Source organism: Scyliorhinus canicula, chromosome 14 (genome assembly GCF_902713615.1).
Source record: "Scyliorhinus canicula chromosome 14, sScyCan1.1, whole genome shotgun sequence".
In the NCBI taxonomy this organism is placed as follows: Eukaryota; Metazoa; Chordata; class Chondrichthyes; order Carcharhiniformes; family Scyliorhinidae; genus Scyliorhinus; species Scyliorhinus canicula.
In genome coordinates, this window is record NC_052159.1 from 32,186,685 (window position 1) to 32,209,634 (window position 22,950).

Here is a 22,950-nt window from a genome sequence, read left to right on the forward strand (position 1 = left end):
CTTAAAAGAGCCAGCTCATTCTCGCCCTTGTAAGGTACAATCTATACGCCACCTTCAGCTGTATCAGCCCCAACCTCGCATACGAGGTGGAGGCGTTCACCCTCTGGTACACCTCACACCAGACCCCCTCCTCCATACCCTCTCCCAACTCTTCTTCCCACTTTGCCTTGATCCCTTCTAGTTGCGCCGTCTCCTCCTCCAAAATAGCCCCGTAAACCGCCGATATTACCCCCTTCTCCAGACCCCTGTCGTCAGCACCTCCTCCAGCAATCGCCGGCTCTACTGGGAATCTCTGCATCTCCTTTCTGGCAAAGTCTCGAACCTGCATGTATCTAAATATTTTCCCCTGCTCCAGCCCATACTTAGCTCCCAGCTCCTTCAATCCTGCAAACCGACCCCCAAGAACTAAATCTTTAGTGCTCTAATTCCTTTCTCCTCCCATCTCCGAAAATTTCCATCCCACTTCTCTGGCTCAAATCTATGGTTCCCCTGAATCAGCATTTCCCTTGACCCTGCCCCCAACCCGAAGTGCTGTCGAAACTGCCTCCAAATTCTCAATGAAGCTATTAATACCGGACTCCCTGAATATCTCACTGGGGCCGTCGCGAGCGGCGCTGTCGCTAGCGCCTACAATCCCGACCCCCTGCACAAACTCTCCTCCATTGTGACCCATTGGGAGTCAACCCCTCTGACCCAGCTCCGCACCTTCTCCACATTCGCTGCCCAGTAATAATACATCAGGTTCAGAAGACCCAAACCCCCTGCCTGCCTTCCTCTCTGTCGTGGCACCTTTTTAATTCTGGCCACCTTCCCTCCCCATATGAACGAGGTAATCATCCCTTCACTCTCTCTAAAAAATGCTTTTGGCAGGAAAATCGGCAGGCATTGAAAAATAAACAGGAATCGTGGCAGCACATTCATTTCAACCGCCTGTACCCAACCCGCCAATGACAGAGGGAGACCATCCCACCTTGCCAGATCGGCTTTCACTCTCCCCACCAAACGTGAAACGTTGTACCTATGTAGCGCACCCCCATTCTCGGGCAACCTGCACCCCTAGGTATCTAAAGTGAGTCCCTACCCTACGGAATGGCAACCCCCCATCCCCACCCCTGCCCCGACCCCTGGCCGAGACACCACAAAATACTCACTCTTGTCTAGATTTAATTTGTACCCTGAGAAAGACCCAAACACCTAAAGCAGCTGCAGTATTCCCCCTATTGACACACTCGGTTCCGACACAAGTCATCGGCATATAAGGACACCCTGTGCTCTATCCCCCCCACACTATCCCTTTCCATACCCCCCAAATTTGTTAATGCGATGGCCAATGGCTCAATAGCAAGTGCAAACAGCAGTGGGGGGGGGGGACATAGGACATCCCTGCCTTGTCCCATGGTGGAGAAGGACGTTTTCTGAGCTGATGTTGTTTGTGCGGACACTCGCCATCAGCTCCTTATGTAATAGCTTTACCCTGCCCACAAATCTGGGTCCAATTCCAAACCGCTCTAGAACTGCCATCAAGTGCCCCCATTCTACCCGATCAAATGATTTCTCGCCGTCCAGTGCCACAACCACACTGTTTCCTTCCCCTCCGCCGCTACCATAACCATGTTCAATACCCTTTGAACGTTTGAAAAGAGCTGCCTCCCTCTCACAAATCCCGTCTGATCTTCACCTATCACTTTCGGGAGGCACTCCTCTAGCCCACCTGCCAGTACCTTCACCAATATCTTTGCGTCCACGTTTAAAAGTGACTTGCGCCTATAAGACCCACACCCCGTCGGATCCTTATCTTTCTTAAGTAACAGGGAAATCGATACCTGCCCCAAAGGTTTGTGGTAACACCCCCTTCCCTATCGCCTCCTCAAACATCCCCACCATCAGCGGTACCAGCTTATTTTTCAATTTTTTATAATATTCCACCGGAAACCCATCTGGCCCTGTCACCTTCCCGCTGCATCCTCCCAATCGCATCCTTTATCTCCTGCTCCATTATCACCCCCTCTAATGTAGCCCTGTTTCCTCTCCCCTAACCTCGGGTACTCCAGCCCATCTAGAAATTCCTGCATCTCCCGGCCTCCCTCAGGTGGCTCTGACCTGTACAATCTCTCATAGAATTCCTTAAAGACCTTGTTAATCTGATCTGGAGCTACCACCAACTTCCCTGCCCTGTCCCGCACCTGGACAATTTCCCTTGCCGCAGCCTCTCTACGGAGCTGAGCCACCAACATACGGCCCGCCTTCTCTCCATGCTCGTAAACTGCCCCCCTTGCTCGCCTCAATTGGCGTACTGCTTTCCTGGTAGCTAGTCGGTCAAAGTTCACCTGGAGTTCCTTCCTCTTTTCCAACTGTGCTGTGCCCCTATCTTCTGCATACCTACTGTCTACCTCCTGCATCTCATAGAATTTACAGTGCAGAAGGAGGCCATTTGGCCCATCGAGTCTGCACCGGCTCTTAGAAAGAGCACCCTAGCCAAGTCCACACCTCCACCCTATCTCCATAACCCAGTAACCCCACCCAACACTAAGGGCAATTTTGGACACTAAGGGCAATTTAGCATGGCCAATCCACTTAACCTGCACATCTTTGGACTGTGGGAGGAAACTGGAGCACCCGGAGGAAACCCACGCACACACGGGGAGAACGTGCAGCCACCGCACAGACAGTGACCCAAACCGGGAATCGAACCTGGGAACCTGGAGCTGTGAAGCAGTTGTGCTAACCACTATGCTACCGTGCTGCCCATCGTCTATTACCCTCTGACATTCCAACCTCTCCTCTTTGTCTAGCCTAGCGTTTAACGAGATCACCTCACCCCTCACCACTGCCTTTAAAGCCTCCCAGACAACCCCTTTGACACCTCACCTGTGCAGTTAAATCGTACATATTCCTCGATTACATAGAACAGTACAGCACAGAACAGGCCCTTCGGCCCTCAATGTTGTGCCGAGCCATGATCACCCTACTCAAACCCACGTATCCACCCTATACCCGAAACCAACAACCCCCCCCCCCCCCCCCCCCCCCCCCCTAACCTTACTTTAATTAGGACACTACGGGCAATTTAGCATGGCCAATCCACCTAACCCGCACATCTTTGGACTGTGGGAGGAAACCGGAGCACCCAGAGGAAACCCACGCACACAGGGGGAGGACGTGCAGACTCCACGCAGACAGTGACCCAGCCGGGAATCGAACCTGGGACCCTGGAGCTGTGAAGCATTTATGCTAACCACCATGCTACCCTGCTGCCCCATAATTACTTTTTCAATTTTGTCACAGAACAACAGTCCCGCAACAGTCCCACATCTAACTTCCACTCTGGTCTCTGTGCCATCCCCTTCTCCAGTACCATATCCAGCCAAGGCGAAGCATGATCTGATATTGCAATTGCCGAGTACTCCGACCCTTTTACCCCAGCCACCATAACCTTTCTATTGATGAAGTTCCTGAAAATTTTAGTTGTAGCTTCACCCAGTACAGTTATGATGCCAAGGTGGATCCCAATAGCCTCAGATACCGTTGAGCCGCCTCCTGCACGTGTATCCAGTTGATACAATGAGTCAAATTTGTTAACATAGTGGGTAGTGTGTAGTGATTAGTTTGCTTGTTAAGTCTAGCTTTCAGTTCTCATCACTAGCTAATAGTATAACTACTGTATAAAGAGAGCCAAGAACCTAAGCCTCTCTCGTCAGTTCATACCTTCATCATGTAAGGGTCCCTCCTGTTGATTCCCTTATTTCTCCTTTCTGTATTTTTGCCATTACCATTTTGGTCCATGGATGCTTAATGGACATGTATCTTTAAATTACACAGCAGAGAGAATGAAGAATTCAAGAAGTTGCAACATAGTATTTGGTGCTTGTGTTCAAACAAGAAAACTCTGACTCTGTAGTACCCAAGAGATAGAGTGGGTCTCGGTTGAAATTGGTTGGCTGGTGACCAATGAATTGGCCAAAAGGCCATATTCTGCCCAGTAACTGGTGGTGATTGGAACCTGCCTGAATGGGCTAATTTTCAGAGAGCCAGGGGAGGTTTAGTTTGAATCCTGGACAATCAGGTGAAAGGACCTGCTCTCTCTCGATCATGTTTTCTCCAGTAAAGCTGCAGTATATCTGAAACTGCTGCGACCCGAATGAATCTACAGACTGAAAAGCTGAGACCTTGATCGGAAAGCTTACTTTGAAGGAAGATCTGCTTAAAGACAACCATCTGAAACAAAGTCTCTTTATCCTTTCCCTTATTATTTTTCACCCGTCTCTTCCCTTCTATGTTTGTTTGCCATGTGTGTATGTGAATGTGTCTAAATATAGAGGGTTGGGCAAGTTAAAATGGAGGATTAGGAATTAGATGATAGTTACCAGTTGTATTTTCTGCATATTTCATTATAGCTCTTGTCATTAATAAAAGGTATTTATGTTTAAATTTACAAACCTGGTGACTGTAATTATTGGTCAGCCAAGGGCCAAAGACTTTGGGTCTTTTTCTAAGAATTATTTGTTAATTCAATTCTGTTGCAACTCCAGGTCAAAGCGGCTGGAAACAAATGCACCCTAGCGCAGAATGTCACCCCAAACTGCAAGCCCTATGTAGTGCCTCCCCTTGTGACATACATAACTGGGTACAGCATGGGCCCAAGCTTAACTGGAGAAACTCAGAGGACACCTGGCCTCGGAAATGTGGCACAGAGACCCACTGGCATGTGGATACTCGCTGAGGCTCCAGCAATGGGTTGATAACCCCACTGCCTTGTAGCCTATGATGGCTAAGTAAAACCTGACAAGAAATCCAGACTGGAGTTCCCATAAGTGATAATCTGTCATCTGTCGGGGAGCTTTTCAAAATGCTGCAGATGCTGGAAATCTGAAATGAAAACAAAGTGCTTGGAAAACACACAGGTCCCATACATAGAAAATAAAAGCAGGAGAAGGCCATTCGGCCCTTCGAACCTGCTCCGCCATTCATTGTAATCATGGCTGATCATCAAATTCATACTCTGATCCTGCCTTCCCCCCCCCATATCCTTTGATCCCTTTAGCCCCAAGGATTATATCTAATTCCGCCTTGAAATTAGTTTTGGCCTCAACTACGTTTTGTGGGAGCGAGTTCCTCAGATTCACCACTCTCTGGGGAAGAGATTTCTCCTCGCCTCAGTCCTAAAAGGTTCACCCCTTATCCTCAAACAATGACCCCCCGAGCCCTGGGCTCCCTCATCATCAGGAATATTATTTTTGAATCTACTCTGTCTAATCCTGTTAGAATTTTGTACGTTTTTATGCGATCCCCTCTCACCTTTCAATTTACACCCATTCAAATAATAATCTGCCTTCCTATTTTTGCTAGAAGCAGATATCCCCACATTTACCACATTATACTGCATCTGCCCATGCTTGTGCCCATTCAGTCAAGCCTGTCCAAATCTCACTGAAGCATCTCTGCATCCCCCTCCCAGCTCACCCTCCCACCCAATTTTGTATCATCCGCAAATTTGGAGATGATAACTTTAGTTCCCTCGTCTAAATCATTAATATATAATGTGAACAGTTGGGATCCCAGCCCAGGTCCCTGCAATATCCCACTAGTCACTGCCTGCCAATTAGAAAAAGACCCATTTATTCCAACTTTTTGCTTCCTGTTTGCTAACCAGCTTTCTATCCATCTTAAGACACTACCCCTAATCCCATGCGCTTTAACTTTACATATTAATCTACCATGTGAGACCATGTCGAAAGCCTTCTGAAAGTCTAAATAAACCACATCGACCCGTTTTCCCTGGTCAACTCTACTAGTTACATATTCTGGCAGCATCTGTGGAGAGAGAAACAGAGTGAAACGTTTCAAGTCCACTTGACTTCACACCCTGAAGTTTTTCCAACATTATTTTGTTTTTATGGCATTAAACAGTACTGATTTTACCCTTTCCCTTGGACAATATTTTTTTTTTTTTTAAATAATTTTAGATTAGCCAATTATTTTTTCCAATTAAGGGGCAATTTAGTGTGGCCAATCCACCTACTCTGCACATTTTTTAGGTTGTGGGGGCGAAACCCACGCAGACACGGGGAGAATGTGCAAACTCCACACAGACAGTGACCCAGAGCCGGGATCGAACCTGGGACCTCAGCGCCGTGAGGCGGTTGTGCTAACCACTAGGCCACCGTGCTGCCCTTTCCCTTGGACAATATTGACAATGGACAACTCGAGGTCTCCCATGTTGTTTGCCCAGTTCTGTACACTGGAGGGGTCACTCATAAAATAGCCTCCACAGCTACAACAGATGATATTCAATACAGAAGTTACATATACACTTGGCTCAGTGCTCCATCTCCTGAGGTAAATAATAATAATCTTTTTTAAAAAATCTTTTAGTGTACCCAATCATTTTTCCAATTAAGGGGCAATTTAGAGTGGCCAATCCACCTAGCTTGCACATTTTTGGGTTGTGGGAGCGAAACCCACGCAAACACGGGGTGAATGTGCAAACTCCACACGGACAGTGACCCAGAGCCAGGATCAAACCTGGGACCTCAGCGCCGTGAGGCCGCAGTGCTAACCTACTGCGCCACCGTGCTGCCCTAATAATAATAATCTTTATGGTTGCTCCTTTAACATGGTTTGCTGACCATTTGCAAATGTTATCAATTCCGTAGTCAATTTGACTGGACATGGTACATGCCAAGCTCATGAAGGCTAACGTGAGAATACATGTAATGTAACAGCATTAATTCGGCCCAACATTAGCGTCCAAAGATCTAACCAGCCTTTCTTGTGCTCCATTTTCTTAATACATGGCTCAAAAATATTGGGTGGGATTCTCCGACCCCCCCCAGGGGGTTCGGAGAATCTCCAGGGGGGGGCGGTGTGAATCCCCGTCCGATCCCGGCTGCCGTATTCTCCGGTGCTGTTTTTCGGGCGGGGATCATGCCACGCTGGACGAGGACCGTTGGTAGCGGACACCCGGCAATTCTCCTGGCCACGATGGGCCAAGCGGCCATCAGTTTCTGGCCAGTCGCGCCGGCGTGGATTTGACATGGTCCCACACGGCGGGACCTGGCAGGTAAGCTGGCTGGTGGAGTCCTTGGGGGGCCGGGGGGGATCTGACCCCAGGGGGAGCCCCCATGGTGGCCTGGCATGCGATCGGGGCCCACCGATCTGCGGGCGGGCCTGTGTCTTGGGGGCACTTCTTACTTGCACACCGGCCCCTGTAGGGCTCCGCCATGGCTGGCGCGGAGAAGACGCCCCCCTGCGCATCCGCTAAACCACGCCGGCGGTTCTGCGCATGCGCTGACTCGCGCAGTCCCCCCCCCCCCCCCCCCCCCCGAATATGGTTTCAGAACCTTTCCTAAGTGGCCATTCTTCAAGTGCATTGGTATCACATGTAATAAGAATTGGTAGGCTACGTATCTGATTAAACATGGCAGTCACCCAAGCAGAGGCTACCTAACTTAGTGAACGCCTAGGATCTACGGTTGAATAGATTAGGCAGCTAAGGTAGTGAGAATATTGGCCTGTGTGGCTACGTATTGTTTGTAGCGATGCGCTAATTTTATCATTTCTGTTGCTCATGTTCCTTCTCCTTAACAGTTATTTGGTGACTCATATTCCGTACCAGTCTTGCTCCCCGATTTGTTTTGGGATTCAATTTGGTTTGATTAACTCAAATCAGTTGAACCATGTTCCTAATATTGGCACAATTACATTAATCACAGAGCATGAGATGGCGCCGCAGTTGTTATTAATTCAAAGAATATCGTCTTTTGTAAACATTTTTCAACAATTTAAATCACAACACACAATAATGTTTTTATTTGAATATTAAAGATGGAACTGAAGTTATCAAAAGAAACAAAAAAAGGAAGAAAAACAATTTTTCTTTATGTGGCACCATTTCCAATGTCAGGACACTTAAAGCACTTTGAAAGCATAATTACTGTTATACCACAGCAAACTCAATTGACTCACGGCAACATCCCACAAACAGCAATAAATCATACATACAAACACGGAGTAGTCCATTTGGCCCCTCAGCTGTTTAATAAAATCACGGCTGATGTGGTAACCTCAAATCTCCCTCCCTGCCAGATGTGGGTGTCGCTGGCTGGGCCAGCATTTATTGCCTATCACTGAGGGCATTTAAGAGTCAGCCACATTGTTGTGGATCTAGAGCAGTGTTCTTCAAAGTCGGGGCGCGACCCGCAGGTGGGCGGATGTCGGGAGGGTTGCGGAGCCGTTGTCGCGCTCCCGATCGCGCAAATCCCCGCGCAGCAGCCGGCTTTTCATAACACCGGCTGCAAGCGGCCGCGAACATGTTAAAAAATAAATACAAATTTGGCCACATTGCGCATGCGCACACGATGATCGGGCACGCATGCGCAGTGCAGCCGCTATTTTTTTCAACGGTTGCAGCTTTTTGTTTTACAAGTTCTGTAGTGCTTTTATTCATGTATTTTATTCATTTACTTTTTATTTTCTTCATTTATTTTATTCATTTTATTTTTTTTACAAGTTCAGGGGGGGTTTATTCATTTTTTTCATTTATTTTATTCTTTTTTTTTACAAGTTCGGGAAGGGGGGGGGTTTATTTGATTAAAATTTTACAGGAAAAAACTTCAGAACTTTGGACAGATGGAAACTCCATACTTTCCGACACCAGGAAGCTTCACCTTCATCCAACATGGTTCCATTGGAGGAGCGTGTACGAGGGCCAAAGGAACCCAAAACCATTTCCTCCATTTTTGTCAGCAGCAAACAAGAGAAAAGAAAATGATGGGTCGCACAGGTCGGCTGGCGTGGGTCACGCAGGTCGGCTGGCGTGGGTCGTGAAGTTCGGCCGGCGTGGGTTGCAAAGGTCAGCCGGGTTGGGTCGCGAAGGTTGGCCGGTGGGTAAAAATGGGTCCCCGGGAAAAAAAAGTTTGAAGAACACTGATCTAGAGTCACATGTAGGCAGACCAGGTAAAGGACATTAGTGAACCAGATAGCTTTTTACAACAATTGACAATGGTTTCATGGTCATCATTAGACTTTTCAATTCCAGATTTTTATTGAATTCAGATTTCACCATGTGCCATGATGGGATTTGAACCCGGGTCCCCAGAGCATTACAGGGTCTCTGGACTACCAGTCCAGTGACAATACCAGTACGCCACTGCCTTCTGATAACTTATCATCCCCTTGCTTACCAAGAATCTATCCACCCCTGCCTTAAAAATATTCAGATTGCTTCCACAACCTTTTCAAGAAGAGAGTTCTAGAGACTCCGCGCCCTCTGAATGAAAGAGTTTTGCCTCCATTCTAAATGGATGACCCCTTATTCTTTAAACACTGGCTCCTATTTCTAGATTCTTCCACAAGAGGAAACATCCTCTCTACATCCATCCTGTCAAAACCCCTCAGGATCAGGTATGCGTCAAAGATTTTTTTCTTCTTATAAATTTAGAGTACCCAATTCATCATTTCCAATTAAGGGGCAATTTAGCGTGTTCAATCTACCTATCTTGCACATCTTTGGGTTATGGGATTGAAACCCAAGCAAACATGGGGAGAATGTGCAAGCTCCACATGGACAGTTATCCAGAGCCAGGATTGAACCTGGGACCTCGGCGCCGTGAGACTGCAGTCTTAACCACTGCGCCACCGTGCTGCTCTGCTATGCTTCAAAGATGAGCTATTTTTAGTAGTTGGTTGAGAGATGAATTGTGACCAGATGAACCCCAAAGCTCTTTTATTGTCAAGGGATCTATTACACCTGAGGGAAAAGACAAGGGGCGGGATTCTCCGACCCTCCCGGTCGGGTCGGAGAATTGGCCGGGGCCAGCGTCAATCCAGCCCCCGCTGTGTCCCAACTTCATCGTCCCCCCGAGATTCGGCGGGGGCGGGAAACGCGCCGCGCCAGTCGGCGGGCCTCGCGCGGCGATTCTCCGGACCGCGATGGGCCGATGTTCCACCGCTGATAGGCCTCTCCCGCCAGCGTGGATTAAACCACCTACCTACCTGACCGGCAGGATTGGAGGTGCGAGCGGGGTCCGGGGTGGGGGTGGGGGGGGGGGGGGGGGGGGGTGGGCGCGGGGCGGTCTGACCCCGGGGAGTGCCCCCACAGTGGCCTGGCCCACGATCGGGGCCCACCAATCGGCGGGCGGGCCTGTGCTGTTGGGGCACTCTTTTTTTTCTTCTGCCTTCGCCATGGTCTTCACCATGGCAGAGGCGGAAGAAACCCCCTCCCCTGCGCATGCCCCGGTATGACGTCAGCAGCTACTGATGCTCCAGCGCATGCGCGGACTTACGCCGGCTGGCGAAGTCCTATCGGCCCCGGCTGGCGTGGTGCTAAAGGCCATTCACGCCAAACGGCGGAGTGGGAACCACTCCGGCGCGGGCCTAGCCCCTCAATGTGAGGGCTTGGCCCCTAAAGGTGCGGAGACGTCTGCACCTTTGGGGCGGCCCGACGCCGGAGTGGTTCACGCCACTCCAACACACTGGGACCCTCCGCCCCGCCGGGTAGGGAGGAATCCCGCCCCTGCTCTTTGATTAGCGTGCCATCCAACTCCTTGGGTAATTAACCAGTCCATCCATGCCCAGATGCAGCAAGGTGTGGACAAAATTTGGGCTTAGGTTGACAAGTGGTAAGCGACACCTGTGCAACACAAGTGCCATTCAATGATCAGTGAAAGAGAAATTGACATCATCTTTCATTGGCATTATGGTGGGAAGGGGGGGTGGACTACAAACATAACTGCATCAACCGCATAAATACTCACGGTTGGGAATTTTATGGTGAGTGGCACCTGATTCTCCATGGCCTGTCCACTATTTACAAAGCAGTCAGGAGTGTGATGGAGTACTCCCCCATTTGCTGAATTGTTCAGCTCCAACAACAACACAAAGAAGCTCAACGCCATCCAGGACAAAGCCGCCACTTGATTGGTACTCCATCTACCACCTTCAGCATTCACTCCCTCCACCAGAGGTGCAGCACCAACTGCATGTTGCACCTGCAACTTTCCAAGACTCCTTTGTCAGCACCTTCCAAACCCTTGTCCTGTACCACCCAGAAGAACACCAGGCACATGGGAACACCACCCTCCCAAGTTGCACAGCATTATGACTTGGAACTACAATGCCTCTTTAACTGTTCCTGGGTCAAAGCCCTGGAACTCTCTGCCGACCAGCACTCAGGCTGTAACTACACTATATTGACTGGTAGAATTCAAGAAGGCGGCTCACCACCACCTCATCAAGCAATGAGCGATGGGCAACAAAAACTGGCCTTGCGACAATGGTCACGTCTCATTAATTAATTTTAAAATGACACTGTGCATTTAATATGCAACCCTGAAAGAATGGTGCTGAAAGTGAGTCATGCAATCTACGTGGGTTGCTCTCCTTTCTATTCACTGGTGCCATCTGTCCATCAGATAATGTTGCCATGAAAAAGGTACATAAAGGCTGATGGCAGCACGCAGGATATGCAGAAGATGAAGAGCTTCCAATCTTTGTACTGAGTGAAGACATTCAATACCATTTTCTCAATTTAAAAATGTCTTTTGTGTGTTTGTATGTTATCTATTTCTCTGCTCCCAGTACAGCTGCTGATTACAAATTCCACCTCCTATCTCACTGACATCCTAATTAAAACAACAAAATCTTTCTGTCGATTTCTAATACCTTTCCAGCTGCTTTACTGGTTAGAATTGCTCCTTGCCCTTATTCGTTTCAGGTGGTTTCTTTCTCTCTATTTTGTGGTGAATTTCTATGAATTTACATGCACATATATATTTTATGAAGCTATTGGGCATTTTGTTCCAGAGGACGGTCACACCTCTTGGAATATGGTCATCTGTTTTGTTCAGTAGCCTGGACAGGAGAATGTGACCATGAGTGAGACCGGTAAAGGGACCAAGGAAAACAGGAGTGCAGGAGACTCAGACCTTGCAGGCTTGAGGTGCTCACAAACTGTGTGGATGGTAGCACAGTGGTTAACACTGATGCTTCACTGTGCCAAGGTTCCAGGTTCAATTTGCGGCTTGGGTCATTGACTGTGTGGAGTCTGCATGTTCTCCCCATGTCGACGTGGGTTTCCTCCGGGTGCTCCGGTTTCCTCCCACAGTCCAAAGATGTTCCGTTTAGGTGGATTGGACATTCTAAATTGCTCTTAGTGTCCAAACAAACAAGGTTAAGTGGAGTTACGGGGATAGGGTGGAGGTGTGTGGGAGAATCTAGAACTCAGTTATTGTTTATGGGGGGGGGGGGCACGCTAGCACAGTGGTTAGCACTGTTGCTTCACAGCGCCAGAGACCCAGGTTCAATTCCTGGTTTGGGTCAGTGTGTGGAATCTGCACGTTCTCCCTGTGCCTGCGTGTATTTCCTCCGGGTGTTCCAGTTTCTTCCCTCAAGTCTCGAAAGATGTGCTGTTAGGTCAGTGTTCTTCAAACCTTTTTCCCGGGGACCTATTTTTACCAACCCGGCCGACTTTCGCGACCCATACCGGCCGAACTTCGCGACCCACGCCGGCCGACCTGCATGACCCACCATTTTCTCTTCCCTTGTTTGCTGCTGACAAAAATGAAGGAAATGGTTTTGGGTCCCTTTGGCTCTTGTACACGCTCCTCCAATGGAACCTGTTGGATGAAGTTTGTCAGCAGCCTTCTGGTGTCGGAAAGTATCGACTCCCATCTGTCCAATGTTCTGAATTTTTTTCCTGTAAAATGTTATCAAATAACCCCCCCCCCCCCCCCCCCACCTCCGAACTTGTAAAAAAAAAATGAGTAAAATAAATGAATAAAACCCCCCGAACTTGTAAAAACAAAAAAAAATTTAACAAAATAAATGAAAAAAATAAAAATTAAATGAATAAAATAAATGAATAAAAACCACTACAGAACTTGTAAAACAAAAAGCTGCAACCGTTTTTTAAAAAAAAGCGGCCGCACTGCGCATGCGTGCCCGATCTCGTGCGCACGTGTGCAATGCGGCCAAATTAATTTTAATATGTTAGCGGAATGCGCATGCGCGCCGATCATTGTGTGCGCATGTGCAATGCGGGCGAATTTTTTTTAACGTTCGCGGAATGCGCATGCGTGCCGATCATTGTGCGCGCATGCGCAATGCGGCCAAATTATATTTTTTAACACGTTCGCGGATGCTTGCAGCCGGCGTTATGAAAAGCCAGTTGCTGCGCGGGGATTTGCGCGATCGGGAGCGCTGCGGACAACGGCTCCGCGACTCTCCGACACCCATCCGCGGGTCGCGTCCCCGACTTTGAAGAACAGTGTGTTTGTATCGACTGTGAAGATACGAATGGACAGTTTTGCAAATGGGTCCAAGAAGCCTCACACATTCTACATAGTCCAGGTCTTGTTCTTCTGCATCTGAAGTGTGTAGGTGAAAGGTAATGGCTTCCCAACAAACCTCACCTGATGCAGTCACTATGGATATTCTGAATTCTCCCTCAGTGTACCCGAACTTGCCCATTTAGGACAGAATGAGGGAAAAACTCTCTCTCTGATGGTTGTGAATTTTTTCAGTTCTCTGCCCCAAAAGGTGGTTGGGGCAGAGCCTTTGAATACCTTTAAGGCAGAGCTAGAGAGACGGTTGATAAACAAGGGGGTGACAGATTATCGGGGTAGGCAGGAATGTGAAGTTAAGGTTAAAATCAGATCAGCCATGACCTTATTGAATGGTGGGTGGATCAAGCTTAGTGGGCAGCACAGTAGCATAGTGGTTAGCACAAATGCTTGACAGCTCCAGGGTACCAGGTCCGATTCCCAGCTTGGGTCACTGTCTGTGCGGAGTCTGCACATCCTCCCCGTGTGTGCGTGGGTTTTCTCCGGGTGCTCCGGTTTCCTCCCACAGTCCAAAGATGTGCAGGTTAGGTGGATTGGCCATGATAAATTGCCCTTAGGGTCCAAATTGCCCTTAGTGTTAGGTGGGGTTACTGGGTTATGGGGATAGGGTGGAGGTATGGGCTTGGGTAGGTTGCTCTTTCCAAGAGCTGGTGCAGACTCGATGGGCCGAATAACCTCCTTCTGTACTGTAAATACTATGAAATCAACTCCTCCCCATTCGATCACATAATACATCAATAACTAAAATTTCTTGGTATTGTTCTGAAGGTGCTGGGAATAACGTGGGTGTAAAGATTATGATAATTTGTCCCAGATCTCTAGAGATTTCTACGGTCAGGAACGGGCAAGGAGTTCAAACCATTAAAATTCATGTTGTCAACAACAATTTGCATTTAAATTGTGTCATTGACATAGAAAAACGTCCTATACATTCCAGTGAAGTGCAATAATTGCAAAGTTCTTCACTCGCAGCACTGGCTGGTTTGAGTACCTTTTTTCTGAACGGTCAGATTTTAACTCCCGAGCCTCATCTGAATGCCTCAAGTCAGCTTCTCACTTGGAGCTAGTGGGTGAAAACACAATGTCGGGTGACACAAGGAATGGTCCACAGCACTCAAGTTATCGTGGGCAGGGATTTGTGACTGGGGAGGTGAGGCCTAAACCTTTGTGGAGCCTGGAGCATCCGCCTTGCTCCTTCTGGTCCAGAAGGGCCTTTCCTAGAGTCCTAATTATTTGCTGTCTTTTTATTTTTGCCTGTGTCCGAAGAGTGCTTTGTGGTTAAGCATCAATTTTACGTTTATTATTGAGTGCAAATAGAAATCATAGAATCCCTACAGTGCAGAAGGAAGCCATTTGGCCCATTGAGTCTGAACCGACCCTCTGAAAGAGCACCCCACCCTATCCCCTGCAACCCAATAACCCAAACTCAAAGGCACATCCCTGAATACTAAGGGGCAATTTTAGATTGTCCAATCCACCTAACCTGGACATCTTTGGACTTTGAGAGGAAACCAGAGCACCCGGAGGAAGCCCACGCAGACACGGGGAGAACGATAAGACAGTCACCCAAGGCCGGAATTGAACCCGGGTCCTGGCACTGAGGCAGCAGTGCTAACCACTGTGCCACTCCGCTGCCCTATGTTGATCTAATTTTGGTGGGGGTCCCTGGGAGTCTACTATTGGGCTTGCCAGCTTTCTTCACTTCAAATTGCATGTTCAAATTTAAGATGGTTTAACTTCTGCTCCATAGTCTGTTAAACTCTATACATTACTGCAATAATGCCTCAGGTTGCCCTCAGGTTGTAGAGGTGTAACGACAGCAGAGGAGCACCTAGGGATGTTGTTCTCCAAATCTCCAACAGAGGCAGAAGTTCTGCTCTTGATCATTTTTTTAGACTGGGTCTATGCCGCGTGGAAACCCACTTGTGTCACAGAATATTCTCAGTCAGAAAAAGAGAGTACAAGTTCCTTCATTTAGACAACTGCCCTCGAATGTTTACTTTTCTGTTGCAGCCCGTGCTGTAAGGTCTGCCATGTTACTGAACATAGGGGCAGCCTTCACAACACGCACCGTCCTAGCACAGTACCATTTTGCGAAGAGCTACTCAGTGTCTGCTATCATAGTATTTGTTAAGGTCGATGAGTGCTGTTCTGACATAAATATTTGAAATGGCCTGTAGACAGACTGTGCTGCTGTTTACATTGGAGAATGATGTTCCACTTCACCTTGAGTTTTCGTTCTTCGTGCATAACACTTACTGTATTAGGAAAATCGCGTAGCATGCCAGAGATTTATGGCAAATACGTTTCTCATGAGGTTTGCGTGTGCTCGAAAGGCTGGTAGGAAAACTATATATAATTAGAATTGTGGAAATGCACCAAGTGTTTTTATTCCATTTCAAAGAAACCATATGGTAAAGTACTGAAGCAGTACCAGTACCCATAGAGACCGAGGCTAGAAAGGAAAGAGGTGAACAGTTGGTCGACAGCATATAATCAGGATGCACCTAAATGCTAAATTAAACTCAAAATACTCTGGATGCTGGAAATCTGAAATAAAAACAAAAATGCTGGATATATTTTGCTGGTATGGCAGCGCAGTGGAGAGAGAGACAGAGTTAATGTTTTTGAGTCCATATGACCACCTTCAGAGCCGAAGAGGGATGGAAATGTGGCGGGTTATATAGTTGGAAAGGGGTGTGGAGAAGGTGTAGCAAAATAGGAGGTTATGGATAGGTGGGAGCTAAGGAGAGTTTGACATGGGCACAAGACAAATGGCGTGTTAATGGTCGCATTTGTTAACAAAGGTGCTGATCGTGGCAGACTGATAAAATGGCAGAATATGTGAATAGGAGAACAAAGGTTGGTGAAAGCAAGGGGCGGTGTGAATCCTGCCCCCGCCATCCTCCAAATTCTCTTGCTCCCCCAAAATTCGGCACAGCGTGAGTCGCGCCGCCCGCCTCTGAGACTGATGGGGACCAGCGCGACTCAATGGGCCTCGGGACTCCCCGTATTCTCAGGCCCGCAATGGGCCGAAGTCCCGCCCGTTCTTTGCCAATCCTGCCGGCGTAAATTGGAGTAGGTCCCTTACCGGCGGGACCTGGCGGCGCGGGCGGCCTCCGGGGTTCATGGTTGGGGGGGGGATCTGTCCCCCTGAGGTGCCCCCATGGTGGCCTGGCCTGTGATCGGGGCCACTGATCCGCAGGTGGGCCTGTGCCGTGGGGGCACTCTATCCTTCCGCACCGGAGACTGTACAGTTCCTCCATTTCCGGTGCGGAAGTGAATCCCTCTGCACATGCGTGGGGATGACGCCAGCACATGCTGGCGCTCCCGCGCATGCGTCAGCTCGCGCCGGCCGGTGGAGGTGGAGGCCCTTCGCCGCCAGTTGGCTTTGCGCCAACCACTCCGGGGCAAGCCTAGGATTCCGCACCTTTGGGGCGACCCGACGCCGGAGTGGTTCACGCCACTCTGTCCCACAGGGACCCCTCCACCCCGCCGGGTAGGGGAGAATCCCGCCCGAGGTGTTGGTTTCTCCATTTTGAATTGGTCTTCACTGGAGAATTGCAGTAGGTCAAAGCCAGACATAATGACATGAGCACAAGATGGTGAGTTGAAATGATAAACGACAGGAAGGTTAGGCTTGGAGCAAAGCGGTCACCCTGTCTGCGTTTAGTCTCTCCAATGTAGAGGAGATCACATTGAGAGCAGTGAATTCAAAAGACTAAAATGAAGCAGGTACAAGCGAAATGTTGTTTCACCTGAAAGGAGTGTTTGAAGTCTTGAATAGTGAGGCGGGAGGAGGTAAAGGGGTCAATGTTACATCACCTGTGATTGCATGGGAAGGAGCCGTGGGAAGGGGATCAAGGGTTTGGGGTGATGGAGGAGTGGACCGTGGTGGCATCGAGGGAGTCGTTCCTGCAGATTGCTGACGGGGTGGGGGTGGGGGAGGGGGTGCTGGGAAGATATTATTTGTGATGGCATCGTGTTGGCATCATGCTGGATTTGGCAGAAATGGCAGAGGATGATACTTAGAATGCAGAAGCTGGTGGGGTGAAAAGTGAGTTCTTGGAGGGAGAGGAAGGAGTGAGGATAAAGGTGCGGGAGATGGGTCGGACACGGTTGAGTGCTCTCAACTAAAAGGGAGGGAAGCCTTGCTCTGGGGAAAAAGACAGACATGACAGAGGCACTTTTTTCGAAGTTGGCATCAGAAAGGGTGCAACTGAGGCAGAGAAACTAGGGGACTGGAGATGGCGTGCTTTCAGGAACTAGGCTGTGAGAAGCTGTAATCAAGGTAGCTATGGGAGTCCGTGGGTCTGTAATGAATATTGGTGGTCAGTCTACAGAAATGGAGACAGAGAGGTCACAGAACGGAAGGGTAGCATCAGAGACGGACCATGTGTAGGTGAGAAAGGGGTGGAAATTGGAATGCACCTAAATACTAAATATATGCTTTCAATTTTGACATAACTAAATCCTGGAGTATATTTATTGAATAAAAAGTTATATCTGTAAAAACCATAAACTATTAAGATGACTAAAATGAAATCATTTTGTCACTGACATGTTCCCATTCGTGGCATATCACCTGATACTAATAATTTAGAATTATTCATCAGTTTTTCTGGTACATGTCCTGTTTTCAGCATAATATTTATGATATGGCAAGCAGCTCAATGAGTGATTGTGAAATAATGAGTTTTTTTCAAAATATATAAATAAAAACACTATCTTGACTGACTTAAGAACCAACGCACTGTATTGCATAGTGCTAATGCAGTGAACCTGAGGAGTTTTTTTTCTCTAATGTGATTTGACTGAACTGCACATTCCCATTTTCAGAAGGGACTCCTGAAGGTCGATCAGTCTGATTTCTGTTTATCCTTACAGGGGTGATGTAAAATCAAATGGGTGCATACTAACTCGCATCTCTTGACCAGAGGAATAATAGAATAATAGCAGCCTTTCTCCCTTTCAGCAACAGTTACATTTATACCACGTCACTAATGGCGATTAATGTTGTTTAAAGTGTTTTACAGTGACCTAATTAGAAGGGGGGGGGGGGGGGGGGGGGGGGGGGGGGGGGGGGGGGGGGGGGGATGACCAATCGCTTATTTAAGTGGATGTTATTTAAGGAGTCTCTTAACGGAGGGTCTTGAAGGAGGAGAGGTAGGTGGACATGAGAATGAACTTGGGGATGGAATTCCAGATTGTGAGGTGTGGTGACTGAAGGTGCAGCCATTACTGGTGGGACAAAGGGAGATGTATAAATGGCCAGAGCCAGAGGAACATAAAGTTTGTTTGGGGTATGGGGATGTGGGGAGCTACAGGGCTGGGGAAGCTACTAGAAATAGGGATGGGTGAAGTCACAAGAGTGAACATAGAACATAGAACATTACAGTGCAGTACAGGCCCTTCGGCCCTCGATGTTGCGCCGACCTGTGAAACCCCTCTAAAGCCCATCGACACTATTCCCTTATCATCCATATGCCTATCCAATGACCATTTGAGTGGTTTCAACAAATTTGAAAATTTGGGACATGGGAGCACTGAGGACCAATGTAGGTCAGCAAGGACGAGGGTTTTGGGTGATCATTGTTACACTGCAGGTTGTCAGGGAGTGAAAGGTAGAACTAAAGCCTCGCATTATAGCATCAGGCATGTGTCACCAAACTCACAAAACACAGTTCCAGTCTTCTCATGTGTCCTCTCAACATCACTGGACTAGTAATCCAGAGACCCAGGCTCTGGGCGGATGAGATCAAATCTTCCCACAGCAGCTGGTAGAATTTAACAGATAGATAAAATCCTGAGGGGCCTGGACAGAGTAGATAAAAATGTAAATGCTGCCATAGTTCCAGCAGACCATAGGATGCTGTCCCCTTTGAGAATTGACCCATGGTGATTTAGCCTGAGGGTCACCACACTTCAGACGAAGGGCAAGGTTGAGAAGGCCGGTATGGGAACTGAACCTGTGCTATTGGCATTGCTCCACATCACTAACCAGCCAACTACTTGCTCAGTCGAAGACCCAGTGTAGACATGATGAGTCGAATGGCCTCATTCTGCGCTGTAACAAATCTGAGAGATAGGAGCACATGTATATCGCCAGTTAAGGCCCATCACCTGAATATAGTTAAACACCAAGACTTGCTGTGGGATAGACAGCAGTTTATTGAGCTGGAGTTCCTTGCGGGTAGAAGATGAGAGGTGGGTTAGGAGCACATTGGAATAGTTGAGCCCTGAGAGAATAGAGGTGAAAATGTAGTAGGCAGTATATTATCAGATTAGACCTCTTAATGGAAAAGGCACCGATAAGGGATTTGGAGAAAGGTCCAAAATGATCTTTAAAGATTTCTGAGGAAAATTATATTACATTTGAGTAAAACTCTGTTGTTCTCACATTTACCAACAGCCAGCCAAATGACACGGACAGTGACCGAGCCTATTGTGCACTAAGCGGGGAATCAGTGGTAGACATCACAACAGAGAGTGGGGAGGTGCAAGACTCTCAGGTACCTGGGGCGCCTCAATCTTAACTTCTCCCACTGTGTCTTTCACTCTTTCATGGATGCATCAAAACCGCTTCTCACTGCTTCATCCTTTCTCTTGCTGCTGCTTTTAATCCTTCTCCTGCAGTGCTGTCCCTTTGAATCTTTACTGCCCATGATCAATTGGCTTATTTCGCAAATCTTCTGCTTCAGTGGTTTACTGTGTGATTTGAAAATTAAAGCATGAGACGAGGTCAAAATGGGTGAATGCTACACCTGCTGTGTCAGACTTGACAGGCCTGATTAAGAAATGACGCTAATTCAGGTTCTGATATTCAGAAACAGCTTTACAAATGAGAAATGCTCGTAAGGATGGGAATTTAGGTTTCTCATACACGCGTTTACTGCCGACGCTTCATTATTGAGTTGCTTTGGACAAAAGGACAAATTATTCCCGGACAGCACCACACATTCCGTAGCGCATTCCAGGTTAAATTTGTGTTAAAAATGCCATTTTACTTGCATAATGTAATTTTGAAGCTAGTTTATGTAAAAGTAAAATAATGCGGACAACAGATTTTGTCTAGCCAGGTGAGACTCGGTTGACAATATGATGCTCTCAATATTGTGGCACTTACTTCGGCTGGTAACCATGAGGTACTAATCTTGAAAGTGGGGATGGACGGGAGTGGATTGAATCTTTCAATGCTGAATTGATTTTGTGCCAGATAGCAACCTCCTTAATGACATTGTGGTAAGGAGACATTAAGATCAGGTCGTTTGTATCCCCTTAATCGTGGGGATAGCTTTATTCTTTGTACCATTACCACACCAGATGGTTTATAAGGGCAGGTTCACGTGTCCCATGGAGTGCAGAATCAGGGTTGGAGCACTATATCCCCTGCTGGGAGCACAATATTGGTAAAACCTACTCTACAGTAATTAATTTGGTGTATTCTCTGCTGTTGGAAAGCACCAGAAGCAGGATGCCTGGATCATTCAACCTGTGAAAAGAGCACAGGAGTATGTTAATAACACTGCGCGATAATGGCAGTGAAAGTGTTTCTTTACTGTCTGAATGCTATGATTCCTGCCATTGAAATGCTGTGCTTGACACATAACATGTGGGTGTGTGGTTGGTTCATTGACCTACTCCTAGAAGATTTAATGGCGAAGAACGGGCCACTCGGGGCAGCGGGGTCTCCTCCCAAAATTGACCCCTCCGCGACTAGCTGTTGCCAACCATCCCATAGTTTTTAAAATGTCTTATTCATGAAGCACCTTGTGATTATTTTTACACTAAATTTGCGCATTGTTGTCATGGATAGAATGCAAAAAATATTCTTGTTTTTCAAAAAATAGTGTTGATAAAGGAAAGTTCAGAGATACAGCTAGTTCATTTATATTAATAAGCCATGGTAGCACATTCAAATTTGAAAGGCATTTGTGTTGTATCATCATACATAGGGTATGCCAGTCTATTGATATCCAGTGACTGGAATGATAATGACTGTAGAAAAAATGTATTTCCTTCTCAATACAGTAACATCTCCCTGTCTGTAGCCAGAGAATTCCAGCCTCGATTTCCGTATAAATATCCATGTACATTAGCAGACAGATTGAGTTTTCCCACATGTGATTTATGCACATATTGGTAGTTTATTAATTTCAAATAGAAAAAAAAAACATACGTACTTGTAGCAAAAATAAAAGATCATAGGTGGCTTCGCACTCCATTTTGTCCCACAACTGCATCCTTTATCTTTGGGTTGCTTACTTTTGGAACCAAAGTAACTGAATTTTATTGATTTTGGTGATCAGGATAGCCTTGCCAGTATATCCCTGTCAACACAACAGATTCTTTTCTCAATGGTCTTAACACTGATTCATGCCTTTGTTACCTCTGAATTATTATTCCAGTTTGTTTCTGGCTGGCATCTCACATTCTACCCTCTGTAAACTTTTTTTAAATTATAAATTTAGATTACCTAATTATTTTTTTCTAATTAAGGGGCAATTTAGCGTGGCCAATCCACCTACTCTGCACATTTTTGGGTTGTGGGGGCGAAACCCACGCAGACACGGGGAGAATGTGCAAACTCCACACAGACAGTGACCCAGAGCCGGGATCGAACCTGGGACCTCAGTGCCGTGAGGCGGTTGTGCTAACCACTAGGCCACCGTGCTGCCCTACCCTCTGTGAACTTGAGGTCATCCAAAACTCTGCTGTCCATGTCCTGTATAGGGCATTTGTGAGGCCACACCTGGAGTATTGTGTGTAGTTTTGGTGTCCTTGTCTGAGGAAGGATGTTCTCACTATGGATGGAATGCTGTGAAGGTTTGCCTGGCTGATTCCTAGGATGGCAGGACTGTCATAAGAGGAGAGACTAAATCAGTTAGGATTATATTCATTGGAGTTTAGAAGAATGAGATGAGATCTCATAGAAATTTACAAAATTCTAACAGGATTTGACAGGGTCGATTCAGAAAGAATGTTCCTGATGGTGGGGGAGTCCAGAACTAGGGGTCATTGTTTGGGAATAAGGGGTAAACCTTTTAGAACTGAGGTGAGGAAAAATGTCTTCAGCCAGAGAGTGGTGAATCTGTGGAATTTGCTACCATAGAAAGTAGTTGATGCCAAAATGTCGTGTAATTTCAAGAAGGAAGTAATCCTAGCTCTTGGGCCTAAAGGGATCAAGGGATATGGGGTGACGATAGGATCGGGGTATTGTATTGAACTTTGTGATCAGCCATGATCGTAATGAATGGCGGAGCAGGCTCGAAGGGCCGAATGGCCTCCTTCTGCTTCTATTTTCTATGTTTAACCCGCACCAAGCACCGTTTCCACTGTAATCGCTGACTTACCTTGGCTCCTGATCAAGCAATTCCTGATCAAGCAATGTCTTGATTTTAAAATGATTATCCTCATTTTCAACACTCTTCATGGTATCATCCCTTCCTATCTCTGTGCAGCTAAACGTAGTTTTCTTTATATTGCACACTCACACCAAATAATATTATGTTACGATGTAAATATGTAGCTTGACTAACATATTTTGTCATTGTACTTAATGAAACAGTCCTGCAGCCGTTCTAATGAAAATTATGGATGCTGTACTTAT

General features: G+C 47.2%; 1 protein-coding gene across 5 annotated transcripts in view; it reads left to right on the forward strand.

Moving 5' to 3' along the window:
• Nucleotides 1-22,950, forward strand: part of LOC119977436 (F-box-like/WD repeat-containing protein TBL1X) — a 418,532-nt gene that overhangs the window by 211,455 nt on the left and 184,127 nt on the right. For 2 of the 5 annotated variants that reach the window (XM_038818342.1, XM_038818344.1), the window contains one exon: nt 19,753-19,852. The exons of the other annotated variants lie outside the window; for them this stretch is intronic. The gene's annotated coding sequence lies outside the window, so the exon portion shown is untranslated. The remainder of the gene's footprint in view (nt 1-19,752; nt 19,853-22,950) is intronic. 5 annotated transcript variants of the gene reach the window in all.